This window comes from Haemaphysalis longicornis, unplaced genomic scaffold, assembly GCF_048455015.1.
Source record: "Haemaphysalis longicornis isolate Haplotype H1 unplaced genomic scaffold, Haemaphysalis longicornis Haplotype H1 scaffold_1, whole genome shotgun sequence".
NCBI lineage: Eukaryota > Metazoa > Arthropoda > Arachnida > Ixodida > Ixodidae > Haemaphysalis > Haemaphysalis longicornis.
The window spans coordinates 62,321,036-62,337,741 of NW_027526203.1; the positions used below are offsets into that span (position 1 = coordinate 62,321,036).

General features: G+C 46.2%; 1 pseudogene across 1 annotated transcript in view; it reads left to right on the plus strand.

Annotated features, from left to right (window-relative positions):
• The first annotated feature begins 742 nt into the window (after positions 1–742).
• The window catches only part of LOC144174733 (laminin subunit gamma-1-like), a 111,314-nt pseudogene continuing 95,350 nt past the window's right edge, over positions 743–16,706 (plus strand). Inside the window, exons 1-2 of the transcript XR_013323519.1 lie at positions 743–787; positions 895–1,108. The product of XR_013323519.1 is annotated as a laminin subunit gamma-1-like (transcript). The remainder of the gene's footprint in view (positions 788–894; positions 1,109–16,706) is intronic.

The window sequence follows — 16,706 nt, forward strand, 5'->3', positions numbered from 1 at the left end:
GTGTACGTATTACTTTGCTAGAACAATGGCAGCAACTGTCGGGTACGCGTACACGGCAGCCGGAGTTTAGGAATAAAGCTTCGCTATGAGTCATTACTTTGCCAACCGGTACCCGCAGCCTCAAGTGCAATGTGTACATTCAGTACTTTTATTAAATGCAGAGGCTAACACCGCCTGATACAGCAAAACAACCACCATCACCACCACTACCAAATCCAAATTTGTAATACTGAAATAGCATCTAATCGCATCACAAACCAGCGTGGCTTCGCTGTCCTGTAGTTGGTAAGGCGCATGACGTCAGGCGTTTTCTCTTCTTCCGAGCTTTACAAATTAACTTGAGCTAAATAACCGAATAATTGTGGCCACTTGTGTTGACTTACGCAATGCATCTACAGCTAAGAATTCGAAAGTTTCAATTCACTGTGATCTTAGCCAAAAGGCTGAGTAGAGCACGTTAGAGATACCCGGGCGGTCACAATTAATCCGGAACGGCGCGCCTCATCGCCTGTGTAGCGTAGGCGTGTTAAACCCCACAATCAATCAATCAATCAATCAATCAATCAATCAATCAATCAATCAATCAATCAATCAATCAATCAATCAATCAATCAATCAATGAAAAGTTTCAATTCAGCGCCCCTTTGAAGTTATCTTTTCAAAAAAGCAAGTCGCATTCCCTATTGGAAACTGCGCGAAGCAGGCGGCTCGTATTCGGCGCCTAGCCGTACACCGCGTAGCCATGTGTACCCGGTGCAGGCTGGCCATGCACCACACGGAGTTTCCAGTCGGTGACTTTTCCTTCTGAACGTGACTACACGGGAAATGATCCCTTCACTGCTTCCCTGATAGATATACTTGGCTGAATCCGGCGGGCTTTTCCCCGTTCTTCAGCAACAGCCACCACTGACGCGCACCCGGCGGCCGCCCCGTGGACAGCCCAATGAACGCAGCCCTGCCGCACAGACAAGTCTCGACGAGCTGCGGAAGAAGCTGCACAAGAACGAGTTCCATGTCATTCGGGATGTTGAAACATTAAAAGGGAATAGTCAGTGGGCCGCGCTGCGGCTTAAAAAGGACGCCGTCACAGTCGTGCTCACTTCTCTACGTACGGAGGGACACCAGTGAGGTCGTAGACGCCCTGGGGCTATTGCACCACGCTACTGTGATTTCAAGTACTGAGGGCTGCACTACTGGCCGTTTATTTTTGTAAGGCTACACGTACTGCCCTTGAAATGGCAAAGAAACTTCCCGGGTTCGCTAGGGGCAACGTCTTCTCGTGTGTAAACACTCGTTCGAATGAATCTTGCTAGTGAAACGCAATGGCGAACGTAGAAATGCATGTGTGAGCTCTAACTTGTGCGCCGACATCCGTATGTATGCAGAAAATTTTAGCCGGGGGAAGCGGTGTCTTTTGCCGCGTGTGCATAATCGAGAAAGGGCGTTGTGCACAACCGCAAGCTGATGGCAATAGTAATTCGGTAACTGCCGTCGGGATGGGTCGCCCCGTTTAGAGTGAGGGTTTGCGGACAGCCAAAATGCCTTCGCGGGAACCCGGGGAGTGCAGTTTAGACTGGCTCTCGCATTTACTAAGGAATGGTGAAATAATAAAGCGCAACCGGGAAACATTTGTTAAAGGCGGTTAACTGCGCACTCGGAGAGACACACCTGAGTTTCCGGGCGGTGGCCCGTGCTTCGTGTTCTATTTAGAGACCTGAAGATATTCACCCAATTCCGAGTTCATTAGACATAATTTCGTCGTGCTCTCATAGAAATTAATCAAGAAAACACCCACTAAACATACTAAATAGTGCTATAGCTTTCGTTACTCAGCAAGCGATTGATTTGCCTCAAGTTTATTACCACCAAAAAACGCTCACCCGAGGCTAAATATTGGTATGTCAAAGCTATGGACCTCGGTCAAGGAGGCACGAAGAACGGTTTGCCGCCAAGAGGAAACGCGGCAACGAGAAAAGTGATATGCCGCGAGACGTCGCATGCGCCCCCTAGTGCACGCAGCCCCCGGAAAGGTTAATCATGCGTTTGGCGTCTAATGGGTTGCAACGGCAGCTGTTCTGTCGGTGCAGTATGCGTGTGGAGGCTGTGAATATGATAAATGGCGAGCTGTCTTCATCGGCGCTAATGGAACAGCGGGCTGTAAGTACTATATTAACAGAATTACTCAACAGCCAGCGAGGAACAGGGCATCCCGGTCGCCCCCCACACCCCCGTGCGTAGTGAAGTGATTATACGCCTCGAGCTTCGCGATCGCTGCGCCGCCTGCCGCGGCTTCTCCGCGGCGTTGACGGGATGTGCGCTGCGTGGCTGATGGGGGCTCGAGCTGTGTTTTGGTTCCGTTTCGCTTCTTTTCACCTTCCCGCGCCCGAAAAAAACCTGTTATGGTGACGTCTATAAGCAAAGAGTACGTTTAGGTCACCTAAAAAGCAGCTGCGTCTTCGTAGAGCACGCGATCGCCTGCAAGAGCTACCCGTGGACGCGGTTCTGCGCGCATCGCCGCCGCTCTTCCGGGCGTCGGCTACGGTAGCAGCATATCGCCCCTGTCACCTCCAAATACGTCAGGCACAAATGAATTCTACTGTCGCCTCGTTTGGACCTGATACTGGCACAGTGAGAGGTTGGCTTCATTTTGCCGCGTGGATAACGAATGCGGCTTCGTTTCGAATATATACTTCGCAAAAAAATATGTTTCGAGGATGTTATTAGCCAATCCCGGACATAACTTATGCATTTTATAAGAATATAAGCCATGCGAAAATGTTAAGTATATTTCAAGCCTACGTCGTTAAATATGTGCCCACACATGCCTTATAGCAAGAACCAAGGCAATCTAATATGAAACCACCGAAAAATACATGCCGTGCAAGTGCGGAAGAAAAATAATAGCTATAACGGAAATGAAAACAAAATACAATGCGGCCTCTGACATGCTAAAGACGTTCGTCAAAACTTCAGCCAGGTAGGGCTTACCAGACCAACTATACGCGCAATGCACCGCTATTTCGTGAGACATCGGTCGGGGGGGGGGGGGGGGAGCGGAGGGGGACGCTCTGTACAAATGCGGAGCGGAATCAAGCAAAGAACGTTTTGGTAATCACACACGCAAATCTCGCGTTCACTCTCGTTTTGTTTTTCGTCTACAACGAACACCTGATCGTTCGGCGGACGCATTTTTGGAAGTATACAGGTAGGCAGTTCGCATGCGATGAAAGAGTGGGGTATGTGATACGGCCCTCTGATCTCAGTTTCTCCTTTATTCTGCAGGCTTCCCGTGCCATGTGACGATATTTCGAAGAAGCGTTTAGTCGCGGACGCTGATTATATTCTAAGCCAGTCTGAGCGCTGGTCGCAGAGGATATATGTAGCAGACGAATGCTTGCAGGCGCTGACCTCACGACAAGACGACTCTTAGTCGCGTGCTGATCCCCGAGTATAATTCTGCATTATCCGTTGTACTTATGTTGAATATTCCTGAAATTAACACACACTGGCTTGTAAATGGTGGTGACCAATATCTGAAGTATATTATTGCCAAAAGTAACTGGCGTGCTGTCAGGTATGAGTGTTCCGCTGAATATATAAGCGCATAAAACTGATTTACGTCGTAGTCGTATACCCGTAGCATGAACATAAGAGGAACCGGGGTTATGGAGACACTGCTAGTAAATTCAGGGCAGTGTAACTACGATCAGGTCCATGCATACGTCGGTTCCGCGACGCTGGCCAGTGACACACACCTGGCGCTTAGACAGACCGAATATACCATACTAAGATCGCGTCAGAAACATTTACGCTCTCATAAACACAACCCATTTGCGAACAGAGTGACTGCTCTAAGTAAACATGGATTTCCAATGCCCGCAAACGTAAAATCTCAGTCGTGAACATGCCGCAAAAGCAGCGGCGACAGTGGGCAGCGGGACGGAGACTCCCGCGTCTGCTTTCGAAACGGGCCGCTAGGAGGATCTCAGTGGCGCCCCTACAGGCCGCGCTCGAGGCGTATAGCTCGGGAATAAAGACGAGACGTTTGTTTTAAATCTCTATCATTGAAATAGTTAAATCCTTATAAACGAATATAAACACTGATAACTGGGACTCAGTATTAGGTGTCCTCGAAAAATGTGCACAAGGCAGCTTACTCTCTTCTCTTCTGTTACAGTCGGATCGACGTGGACACGTGGTTTTTGTGGTTGTTATTATTATTATTATTATTATTATTATTATTATTATTATTATTATTATTATTATTATTATTATTATTATTATTATTATTATTATTATTATTATTATTATTGCCTCTTGAGTTTTCAGGACTGCTGTGCCTTGCAGATGGATGTGTCGGAATTATCGGTCTGGTGCAGCAAAAACTGTCTAATTTTAAATCCAGCTAAAACAAAGGTTGTCACGTACAGCCGGAAAACCCATCATCTACTGTTTTCCTACAGTATAGAGGGAGCTCCTTTGCAAAGGGTTGAGGAGATTAGGGACCTCGGAGTTCTTTTCGACAGTACCCTCTCTTTTTCTTCTCATATTAGGCTCATCACCCGGCGAGCGCTCCGAAGTCTTGGAAATGTGTGTCGGATTACAAAGGAATTCTCTTCTCCAGATCCATTTCTAATGCTATACAATGCAATATGTATCCCCCAGTTAGAATATGCTTCTGTTGCCTGGAACGGCATCTCCAAATCTAGTAGTGAATTAATAGAACGTGTGCAGAAGACGTTTTTATCCATATTTAAGCACCGTCATCACAATCCCAGTTTTCATCCTGATTCTGACTTACCCATAGTTACTTCCATCCCTTCCTTGACCTGCAGACGTATGCGTGCAGACCTTACATTTCTTCACAAAATTGTTCATGGTGACCTTTCTTGCGCGGACCTGCTTAACTGTTTAGAGTTTAGTGTTCCACATAGGCCCACCAGGTCGCATCGCCCTTTCTTGACCGCTGCGCGCAACTCCAATCATTCTCCTGTGCGCAGAATACAGAATTGCTACAACCGCTTCTCTGAACGCCTTGACATCTTTCAAAGATCCTTTACAATTTACCGTACTGCGCTGTTGAACACAGTATGTTAAACATCTATGATATCTCTGTCGTTCGTTTTTCTTTTTTTATTGCTGAAATTTGGTTTCTCTGCAGTCCTGTTTAACCAATATAGTTGCCTGTTTTTGAAACTGTTTACTTATCATGCTTGTCTTATCATTTGTCTCTATACTCTTGTCATTGTTTTTGTCGTCTTACTGTCAAACTTTGTTCTCTGCTTGTTGTGTATTCATTACAATAAGCTGAGCCACAAAGGCATCTTCTTTTTTCTTTTTTACCTGTACCCAGGCTCCGCCTGTGCTTTATTTTTGTAATTTTCGCTACTTCAATATGTGTGTGTCTTGTCGCTTGTTTGTTTCTTGCAATATGTTTCTTGTATTTTGTTTTCATGTAACTATCCGTGCGCCAGCACTCAGGCCTCTGGCTGTTCCTGGGCACGTAAATAAACATGATTGATTGATTGATTGATTGATTATTATTGTTATTATTATTATTGTTATTATTATTATTATTATTATTATTCTGGGTACAGATCCTGGGTACAGATCCAGATTATATTGCTATGTAAGTGTTAATGATCAAACATCATTTAGGTACAAAGCAACCAGTGGTGTACCCCAGGGCTCCGTTCTGGGCCCCCTTCTTTTTTCCATTTTCATTAACGATGTTGCTTCTGCCATTAAAAATTCTTCTTTTTTGTTGTATGCTGATGATGTGAAAATCTTCAGAGAAGTGCGTAATGTTCAGGACTGTAATTCTCTTCAGGCTGATATCGTGTCATTCCATCGTTGGTGCACCAAAAACGACTTAATTTTGAACCCCTCAAAAACGAAAGTTGTTTCCTATAGTAGGAAAACTCAACAGCTGCAATACTCCTATAAAATAGCAAGCACTGCACTGCCGAGGGTGACCGAAATTCGGGACTTGGGAGTACTATTTGATTCTTCACTGACTTTCTCTTCCCACGTTACACAAATTACCGGACGCTCTCTTCGATGTCTGGGTGCTGTCTGCAGGTATTCTAGAGAGTTTAAAAGTCCTCTTCCTTTCTTAAAGTTGTATTCGGCTCTGTGCTTACCTCTTCTCGAATACGGTTCTGTTGTTTGGAATGGAACTTGCAAGTCCAATAGTGACCGCATCGAAAGGGTTCAAAATAAGTTCCTTTCTATCTTTAGGCACCGTTTCCGTCATGTACAAGAAGACGCAAACGGCAGCACGTCTTGTCTCAAAAGTATTCCTTCCCTTTGGTGTCGACGAATGAGAGCTGACATTATCTTTCTTTATAAACTTCTTCATGGTGATATTTTGTGTGATGACTTGGTTGCACTTATCAATGTCAACTTGCCGAACAAACTTTTCCGAAGATTTCGAACTTTCAGAACAGATGCTTTAAGTAAACGATGCTCGTCCATCTGCAGAATACAATGTGCATATAATGAATATTCTGATCGTCTTGATATATTCCAGAGCTCTTTGTCTTTGTTCTCTAATGAATTGAAAACTGTTGTAGCTTAAGTGCCTTTATGTCATTTATGTGCCGTATTTCTGTTCCGTATTTATTTTATGCAAATCATCATCTTGCTTGTTTGTTTTTCACTTTTCCTGATTTTGTGTTGCTTGAATTTCTGTCGGTTTAAGTGTCAGTGCTTGTAACGCTGAACTTCGTTTTTCCATTTTGAAACTTCCTAACATTTTGTTACAAAACCTTTGTTTTATGTGTATAATCTATCTCCGTCATGTGCATTGAGTATTTGCTTGTGTATTTTCAATTTTTCACGTGCCTTCAACGTTTTGCTGGCCGGGTGTCATGGCTTCTAACACTAGGCTTCCTTTTTTTTTTTTTTTTTGCTGTTTTGCTGTTTTGCTTTCTGGGATCTCTGTAACTATTTTTATCTTATTGTTTCTTTCATATATACGGTTTTCTGTGTTGTGTTGTCTTGATTTTAGTTTGTTTTTATGAATGCTTGTATATGGTGTACCAGTACCAAGACCTTAGGGTTGTTCCTGGGCACCAAAAATAAAGGTTGATTGATTGATTGATTGATTGATTATTATTATTATTCGGCACTGTGCTTACCTCTTCTCGAATACGGTTCTGTTGTTTGGAATGAAACTTGCAAGTCCAATAGTGACCGCATCGAAAGGGTTCAAAATAAGTTCCTTTCTATCTTTAGGCACCGTTTCCCTCATGTACAAGAAGACGCAAACGGCAGCATGTCTTGTCTCAAAAGTATTCCTTTCCTTTGGTGTCGACGAATGAGAGCTGACATTATCTTTCTTTATAAACTTCTTCATGGTGATATTTTGTGTGATGACTTGGTTGCACTTATCAATGTCAACTTGCCGAACAAACTTTTCCGAAGATTTCGAACTTTCAGAACAGATGCTTTAAGTAAACGATGCTCGTCCATCTGCAGAATACAATGTACATATAATGAATATTCCGATCGTCTTGATATATTCCAGAGCTCTTTGTCTTTGTTCTCTAATGAATTGAAAACTGTTGTAGCTTAAGTGCCTTTATGTCATTTATGTGCCGTATTTCTGTTCCGTATTTATTTTATGCAAATCATCATCTTGCTTGTTTGTTTTTCACTTTTCCTGATTTTGTGTTGCTTGAATTTCTGTCGGTTTAAGTGTCAGTGCTTGTAACGCTGAACTTCGTTTTTCCATTTTGAAACTTCCTAACATTTTGTTACAAAACCTTTGTTTTATGTGTATAATCTATCTCCGTCATGTGCATTGAGTATTTGCTTGTGTATTTTCAATTTTTCACGTGCCTTCAACGTTTTTGCTGGCCGGGTGTCATGGCTTCTAACACTAGGCTTCCTTTTTTTTTATTTGCTGTTTTGCTGTTTTGCTTTCTGGGATCTCTGTAACTATTTTTACCTTATTGTTTCTTTCATATATATGGTTTTCTGTGTTGTGTTGTCTTGATTTTAGTTTGTTTTTATGAATGCTTGTATATGGTGTACCAGTACCGAGACCCTAGGGTTGTTCCTGGGCACCAAAAATAAAGGTTGATTGATTGATTGATTGATTATTCGTTGAATACCTTATTTAACTCGTTGCAGTATTTACCTAGTGAAGTGCTTGCAGTTTCTTTTTTTTTTTTTCGAATACATATTCTGATTTCAGCGTTGCTGTTACCATGAAACGTAAAATGACGGGAATCGAAAATAGCACGTTTGTCGGTTATTGATCAAACTGGCACAGTAAACACGCAAACAAATGGGCAAATGAGTGAGATATTGAGTCTACACTGGAACCCTGTCAATCAAGTCACGGCTATTTATTCCTATTGAAGGACACACGTTCATGAAATTAACTTAATTGTTTTTCACTGTATTGTTTTAAGTACACACTTAACAAACTCGAGTAATTCGCGTGTGTATACTCTACTGTGCGCGTTATTATTTCCCTTTCGACCCATCTTGTCTACCTCCAGAGCATAGACTTGGAGAGCCGGCCAAACTGATTCGTATTTATGCTGTCCTCAACCGGAGGAAAGCCTGAGAGAGCTGATGAAGAACAGATCAGGGATTTTTTCCGGTACCCCCTGCAGTTCTGTATTCTGCAGCCGGCTGTGTCACTGAAAATGCCGAACAGTTAGGTTTAAGTTTGAGAGTTGAAGTAATATCTTTAATTTCCTTGGACAAAGCAGCTCTACGGCGGTTAAGTAATTGCTAACCGCGGATTATCGGAAGCAGAAGAACTTTTCTGAAACTTCACGGCTTATCAAGGGTGTTCTGGCCTCCCTCCCTCCTTATTATTCAGTCGTAAAAAATCCTCGTGCGTTGTAGTTGCGTCAGCTAGTGCGTTCATGCAATACCAGTATGTTACGCGTTTAACAAACCACTATTTATTATTCCAAAATTCCTCAATTGGTTAAGGTGGGTAGACCGCACGGCAAACGAACCGAATTTGAAAATGATCAGTGACTCTGTCTTTACAACGCTTACTGGGGCGATCCGAAGCCTGCTGTTACGGGCTCGTAAGTTTTTGCATAAGTCATCAAAGCGTGTAGTGTGGACAGTATTGAAGCCGTAGTGTATAGACAGACATAGAATGCCGTCACTACTGAAAATGGCATTGCTAACACAGCTCAAAATAAACATTAGAAATAGTAAACACCGCTCAAATTAACGACAGCGCTGGTGACGGAGAACGTTAAAAGGAGCGTAAAGTCTGTCGCTGCCACATTTTCCGACGAAGTCGTCGCAATCAGTGCACCGAGGTTAGAAACCTAGTAAGACAGGGGAGGTTCGTCTTCGATTAGTGTCTTATATATTAACTAGTTGTGCGATCCTTCCAAGTTAAGGTCATAGAGCTTTGATGGGCTTTGAGTGCTCTGCTGACGAATTCTCACATTTTTGTGGGCATGCGCAGAACCGCTATGTAAAGCTTTGGTTCATTTTTGCAATGTGGACCACGAGGCCTGAAGCAAGAAGCACGTACGCGCTATTGGAGTCAACGGGGATGATGCTTGAACTGAGTGTGGGCGGCAGCCACGGGCTCTACAGCTCGTTGAGTTGTCGGCTTTGTCGCTTTGACACAGCCGGCCGCACCATGGGAGAAGGGTCTCACAGCCACGCCACATGTCGCGTCAGTAAATTCCTCCATAGACTCAAAAAGCCACTGCTCCTCGAGTAACCTCCCGAGAAAGACTTAATGGCGTCAGGCAACTGGCCTCGTACACGGAACTTCTGTGGGGTATCATTACTGCTATGAGGCCAAATTGTCTACGAACAGGCAGGGAGTTATTGTGCTCGAATTCTGTGATGATGGTTGTGTGGAATGCAGCCAACGAGTGCCGTTATAGCGCAGAAACACGTGCATAGCCAACGGTACAGGAAGCCTCGCGTTCTTCGTGAGCTGCTGGTTTGGAACGGGGACGGGAACACTTTTCGGGTGAGCGGCGCGTGGAAGTCCGTTTCTTGTGACTCGTGACGCCGTGTATCCGCCGGTGCTGCGGCCGCTTTTCAGCGCAGCTTCCAAGCGAGCGATGCAGTGAGCGCGTATTTTGCCGCCACGTTGCCCAAGCAGATCAGCACGTGGCATCCGCACACGGCGACAAAGCGCAATTGGGGCTTTCTTCCTCCACCTCCGCCACCGCGCGTGGCTGCCTTCGGCGAGCACGCGGCCTCCTCCACTGAAGCCGCAAAGCAGAAATAACGGCTTTCTGAAACTGGATTGCAATCCTGAAAGTGGCTTTTACCATTCATTATACTTTTTGCAGCTGGGAATCGTGGAATAAATGCTTAAGCCGCCCTGCTACACACCCAGTCCCTTCGAAGTCAGCGTCACAACTACACACACGTGCTTTGCTGAGCTTATGTTGTTCCATGCGCCATATGAGCAGTCCAATACTAATGTGATAATGCCTAAGGCTTTTTTATCAAATACCGGGCTGTGTAACCCTATGAAGCGCTGTATAGCAAGCTTGTGTAAGAGGGACTCACCTGTTCACATTCCTATGTTACTACTTCATGACACACGGGCTTAAAAACGCTTCATCGCGCACCAGTAGGAAAAATTTTGCAGATCCACGAAAAGGCCAAAAACGGCCTAGTTTACTTATTATGGAAATATGTCGCTTCTCTACTGAAATAAATAAAAACTCGCTTGCTACACAGCTAGTGCCGTCTAGTGAAAGTTGGATAAGCCAAAATGTGTTTCTTGTTTAATTTTTATTTCAGTAAATAAATTATATATTTCTAAAAGAAGCAAACTAGGCCGTTGGAAACATTCTCATGTATATGCAAAAAAAATGTATCTGTACACGATGCCTTTTAAGCCCGTGGGTCACGAATTAGCAAGTCCCGTAGGAATGTGGTCAGGTGAGTCCCCCTTAATGCCGGCTTCACTGCTACACACGTTCCTTCTGCTGGGAACACATTTGTTCAGAAGCCGTATAAGAGTTGTGACATGCAAACATGGAGGCCGTAAGGACTGTTACTATAACTTCGCGAGACCCCATTTATCCCTTTGATGTGCTGTACACCGGGTGCCTTGAAAGTCAGCTTCTTACAGTACACGAAAGCATTGCTCGGTAGGCTTTTTTTGTGTGTGCGGGAGTTCAAAGAGTGGTGTCAAAGTACGAGATCCGTAGCGCATTTTCTAGCACTTTTGTAAGCGGCGAAAGAGACGCATCAAAGCTTACAGGCGAACAGACAGGTTTCAACGTTCAGTCCACACACAGACATGCTTGATCGACCAGATTTAGGGGAAATCCCCAAGGTGGAGTATTTCCCCTAAATCTGGTGATCTCCCCCTAAATCTGGTCGATCGACACCTGTCCTTCACTTCAAGTTGTTGATCAATTCGCTCTCGCGCTACAAACGACGAGCCTCCTGGTTATTGGTAGAGCGACTTCTCCGGTTAAGCGGTGATCCCGGGTTCGAATCCTGGACCAGGACGAATTTTTCTCCAACTGCGAAGTTTCTGAGAAAACTGTATAGCTTTCGTTTGTAGCCGTTCGGCTGCGTTAAGGTGGATGTCAAAGTTTCCTTCGCAGACATGCTCAAGCGTTTAAAGCGTTTTTTGGTCTGCTTTTCCGCAGCGCACGCTGGTGACCGTTCGCTTAAGTAAGCCGATTTCACTAATAGCGAGATCTGACATTCGACTTCACGCAAGAATTTCATCTGCGGTGTGGCGGCAAAACGTCCTGTTTCAGTTGCTTAATGTCACAGCACCGCACTTTTTTTTCAGCCAAAGCGCACGCTGAGCTTGATTTGCTGTCTTGATTTTAATTAAATTGTGCATTCAAGTGCGTTGTGGTAAAACAGACCCACAGGGCCTTTTCTTGTTTTTTTCTGTTTTCTGTCGCGAACCATAGCGCCATGCATGAAGAGTCTTTTAATGTGATTAACGTATAAAGAGCTTCATTACCTCGGCTTGTTGAAGCCTCAAATTTGAAGTTCATGCAGAAGGAACGAGAAGTTCGCTGCTAAAATCATTCGAAAACAAGTCGGTTACGGATCAGGGCTTGACGGCAATATTTGGAAACGATTCCGGTGACCTCACCTCTCTAAGTAATATAATCTATTACTCCGTGAACGTTGTCCCCTGAAAGACAGCCGTTACTACCGGAAATCCACATGGACAGAACACGGCGCTGCTGTCGTGCTGCGTCTCGCAAACGGCGCAGATCCTCCAACTTCGATGTCACCGATGACGGGCAGAAACACGCCGATGAGCAGGGGTGATACGAGCCGGACAGAGCGACGAAGGACGCGTATACAACATGTGTAAGGCAAACGGCAGCGATGGCAGTGTTTTCACAGGAACCTTAGACAACCTGCGCTGTTCCAGCTTCAATCTCTTTCTCGTGTGCATGTTACCTTGCTTCTAACGCCAGCGTTAATGGTGTTACGTGAAATCGAATTTCCTGTAAGCATGTCGAAATATCCTCGCAATCTCTCTCTCGTCCTCTCTAGCACTCAGACGCACCCGGTGAGGGTAGCGCAGAAGCACCACAGCGCACCAATATCAATGGCAACACCTCTCGCTGCGCCAGTATGCGTGGGTGACGCCGCACAAACCTGGCGCCAAGGCGACGTCGAGGTGCGGCAGCCAGTGGCGCGCCGCTGTCGCTTTTCAAGGCTTGGAAACACTCGGACGCGCGCGGGTGTTTTCCATTTCGAAGCAACGGTGGGAGGAGAACCGCTTGCCGCTTTAGCAATTTTCTTGTTCACGGGGCAGCAAATTTCAAGCGATGCACCACGGAAAAAAATAATATAAAGCCAACGAATAACAAATCCCTCGGTCGGGCTGCGTGCACACAAATGAAAGGGAGAATAATGGGGTCGTGCGCTTTGCCTATTTTACTTAACCTTCCATAAATATTTAAAAAAAAAACCTTTTCCACGCTAGGAACAAGCTTGTGTTAGCACGAATTTTCAAAATTCTAACTTTAGAAAGAAACTACACCTTTTTACATATGATTAACATATGAACTGCACTCGGGAATGAGTAGTGTTTTATAGTACTCTAAAGCCCATTTCTGTTTTCGACGCGGGCTTCATATGCTCATATGTTTTACGGGAAATGTAGCTTTCCTTTCCTGTGCCCCTGTTCTGTAGGTGACCTGATATCCAGTTAATGTACTTGCGTTTTTCGCGACAGCTGTTCGCGGGAGCGTTTCCGGTGATTCTGCGCCGTAACTGCACGTTCCAGAGACTCCACTGCTGGCAATGGAATACACGTGCTGTTTCCGAAGCGTGAATGATATTACTCTCTACTCCGCGGACGCCTGCTGATGGCAGCGGGGAAGGGTTACATCCGGGTTCTGCTGTATTTACCCTGTCCCCCTTTCCGCTCATTATCGCGATAGTTTCGGCGCTTGACTTGAATAACACCACCTCAATGAAAAGAATAGGTATACGCGTAAAAGCTACGCCAGACCCGCCGCGGTGGCGCTGCTGAGCACAAGGTCGCGGTTTCGATTCCCGGCCGCGGCGGCCGCTTTTCATGATGGCGACGAAAAGCCAAAACGCCCCTGTGTACGAGATTTCAGCGCACGCTAAAGATCCCTAGGTGGTCAAAATTAATCCGGAGCCCTCCACTACGGCGCGCCTCATCGCCTGCGTTGCGTCGGCGCATTAAACCCTACAATCGATCAAAAGCTACGCCAATTGTTACACTTCGCGTTTACGCTGGTCTAATTAAAGCAAGTTTTTTTTTACCCAGATTAAGCCCGAAAGACATGCAGGAACTGTCGACGTTCACAGAGATCACCTCACAAACGAATAGATGAAAGCCTAATGGAGGCGACAAGCGGAGACGCCCGTGTGTTCGAGATTTCTGCCCACGTTAAAGATCCCCAGGTGGTGAAAATTATTCCGGTGCCCTACACTATACGGCGCGCCTCATCGACTGTGTAGCGTCGGCCCGTTAAACCTCATAATCAATCGATCGAATAGATGAAAGCCTATCATAATGCAGAAATGGATACTGTATCAGTATCTATTTCTGCAGTTAGGAAGGCAAGCAGCTCACCTTACCAACTGCGGCACGATAACCGCGGATTAAGGGGGTTTACTGACTGGTGTTAATATTTTTTGCACCTTCGTTGATGCGCATCCCACGTGGTTTGCGGGAAAAGCAGAAGGTTGGTGAACTATATAGCGTTTTCTGTGTGCCTTCAGTGTGAACCTAAACTGAAGATACTCTACGTTTCTCCTGAAAGAACTCATTGAAACTCCGCACCAAAGGAAATCCAGGTTTTTTGCGCTGATTTTTTTTTATTCGGGTGTTATATTGGTACTGATTCCGAAAAACTGGTCTATAGGCGAAATAGAGAAAGCAAACCAAACGGAGTTTTATTCTTTGTCCGTTCGATACCCGTCATGTATTTGCCCGAGCGTACACACACAACCCAATCTACAACCTGCCTGGCTTTACATCATCAAAGGCAGAGAAAAGAAAGACACTGCCTGCTATTCTGAATTCCTCCTCCACTCGAACCTCTGGAGGAGGAGATAGCTGAAAGCGATTTTTGCACGTAAAATAATTGCAGTTCAGACCAGTCGAGGAAACAGATGGAGGGAGTAGAGGACAAGCTCGGAATACGGCCGACTGTCTTTGAAAACTTTTAAATGCGAATGCATTTCTTAGTCGGGGGTTGTCGTGCTCCGTCGGCGTGCGCCTGCATTCCTCCAGCGCGAGCGCACGTGAGCGCGCGCCTCGTAGTTCTTTCTGCCTTCGTCGTCGTCGTCGTCGTAAATGCGAATGCATTTCTTAGTCGGGGGTTGTCGTGCTCCGTCGGCGTGCGCCCGCAGGTGTTATCTCTCCGCGCTCCTCCTCGCCCCTAGCAACAGCTGTGGCACGCCTAGCAACCGGAGCAGGTGGTAGCTCGGGCGGGAGTAGCGGAGGGCAAGGGGACAGGAGGAGCGCGCTCGGGCGTGTGAGGGCGCTCGCATTGCGGAGCTCGGGCGGAGTAGCGGAGAGTGAGTGGAGAGGAGGAGCGCGCTCGGGCGTGTGAGGGCGCTCGCATCGCGGAGCTCGGCGGGAGAGAGAGCTCGCGCGCGGGGCGGGCGTGTTGCGCGGGTCTCTCTCTCCTCTCCGCGTACCCTCTCTCCGCTCGCTGCGCTCGGAAATGTATATAAATGCAGTGGAGCGCACGCCTCTCTCCGTTACTGCTTGCCGCAGCGCACTCATCGGTGCACCCAATGCATTCGCATTTCCGCATGATCCCCTTCGGGGAGGTGGGGGGAGTTTTTTTCTTCGTTGTTGGTAGGCTGGTTGAGAATTGGGACGATGCGGCGCAGTTCGCAATGCCTGCCAACGCCGAGAAATCTGTATCAGGAGAAAACCGCACCTATCAAAAACGCCCGTGCGTCGAGATTTTGGCGCACGTTATCGCGTATCACGTGCTAAGGAACGCTTCAACGTCACGTGGTGTTGGGAGCCGATTCCCCTGTATACAGACTCCGCCGACGCTGGCTTTCTCGCTCAATGTGCTATTAAATGCTTGGACGTCAAGATTTTGCGGCATTTCATTCGCCAAAGGTACGACTGGGCTTTCGGGGAGCGTTAGAGCGTGTTGAAGAACCGAGGCGGGGGCCGCGGGACGTAGGTGATTTGTTTTAATGGCGGATGGGACTTTTTAATGATGGTGATACTATACAGCAGCTGCCAGTGGTCACCTCTTCGTCCTTTGAAATATTTTCAACATCCTCCCGGCCACGCGATTTGCACAGGAAGATGTTGAACATGACGGGAAGAATTAACCGTGTTTAGCGGTCATCTCGCATAGCTCTCTTCGATGCACCCATCAGTCCAAGTTCAAAATCATTATACAGTCCGTAGCACAAATCGATGTCACGTCCGTGGTAGCCGCACCGGGTTAGTCCCTGCTTTCGTTTCCACCGATGTTTCCTGCGTCTGTGAAACCTGTGCATCGCGGAATCTGAACAGGTTAATCGACTAGTTTGGACCGTCGTTCGTCCTGGATGACGACCTTGCAGTATTCGCACAAACATCATGCTGCATTGGCGTCGGGTTGACTGTCGGGTCCTAGAGAAATTCAGGTACCGGACGAGTATCTTGAGGTGTATACAGGTCCTTCTACGTGGGACTTTGTCTTGCCTTTTTGTTTTTCCTATCACTCTGTACTTGATCATGCGTTTCCGTTGAGCGTTATCTGTTTTACCTCTACATGCTTGTTGTAGGGTCGTCCAGCTTCGCCGTCGTCGTTTTGGCATCGGGGTATAAAATCTTCACGTTTTGCCGTAGTCAATAAAATCCCCTTTGAAGTCGTGTTTTCCGGGAGCGCGACATATACTTGAACGCTCGATGGTAAGCCTGAAACTGGGTCAATGTGTCGATGCTTCTGCAGTGTTCTTTGTTTCCTCTTTGGTGTTCCCTGAAGTCGCTCGTTGTACGCTGAGCACTTTTTATTCTCTTCAAAATCTTCCGCAGAAGACGACGTCTCTTTAGGGTATCTCCACTGTGGTGCCGTCACTTTTATCACTCGTTATACTCATTGAAGGTAATGAGCCGGTTCATTGTTTGCAGCGTCAACTGTGGAAAAAGGTCTGGTCAGTTCGTCTGGACGAGCATCAGGAGCGGCTGCCTGCACTTTATCAGTTGAGGCATTATGTTCGTCTTTGAAGGTACCAGCTCGTTCGTGACATGG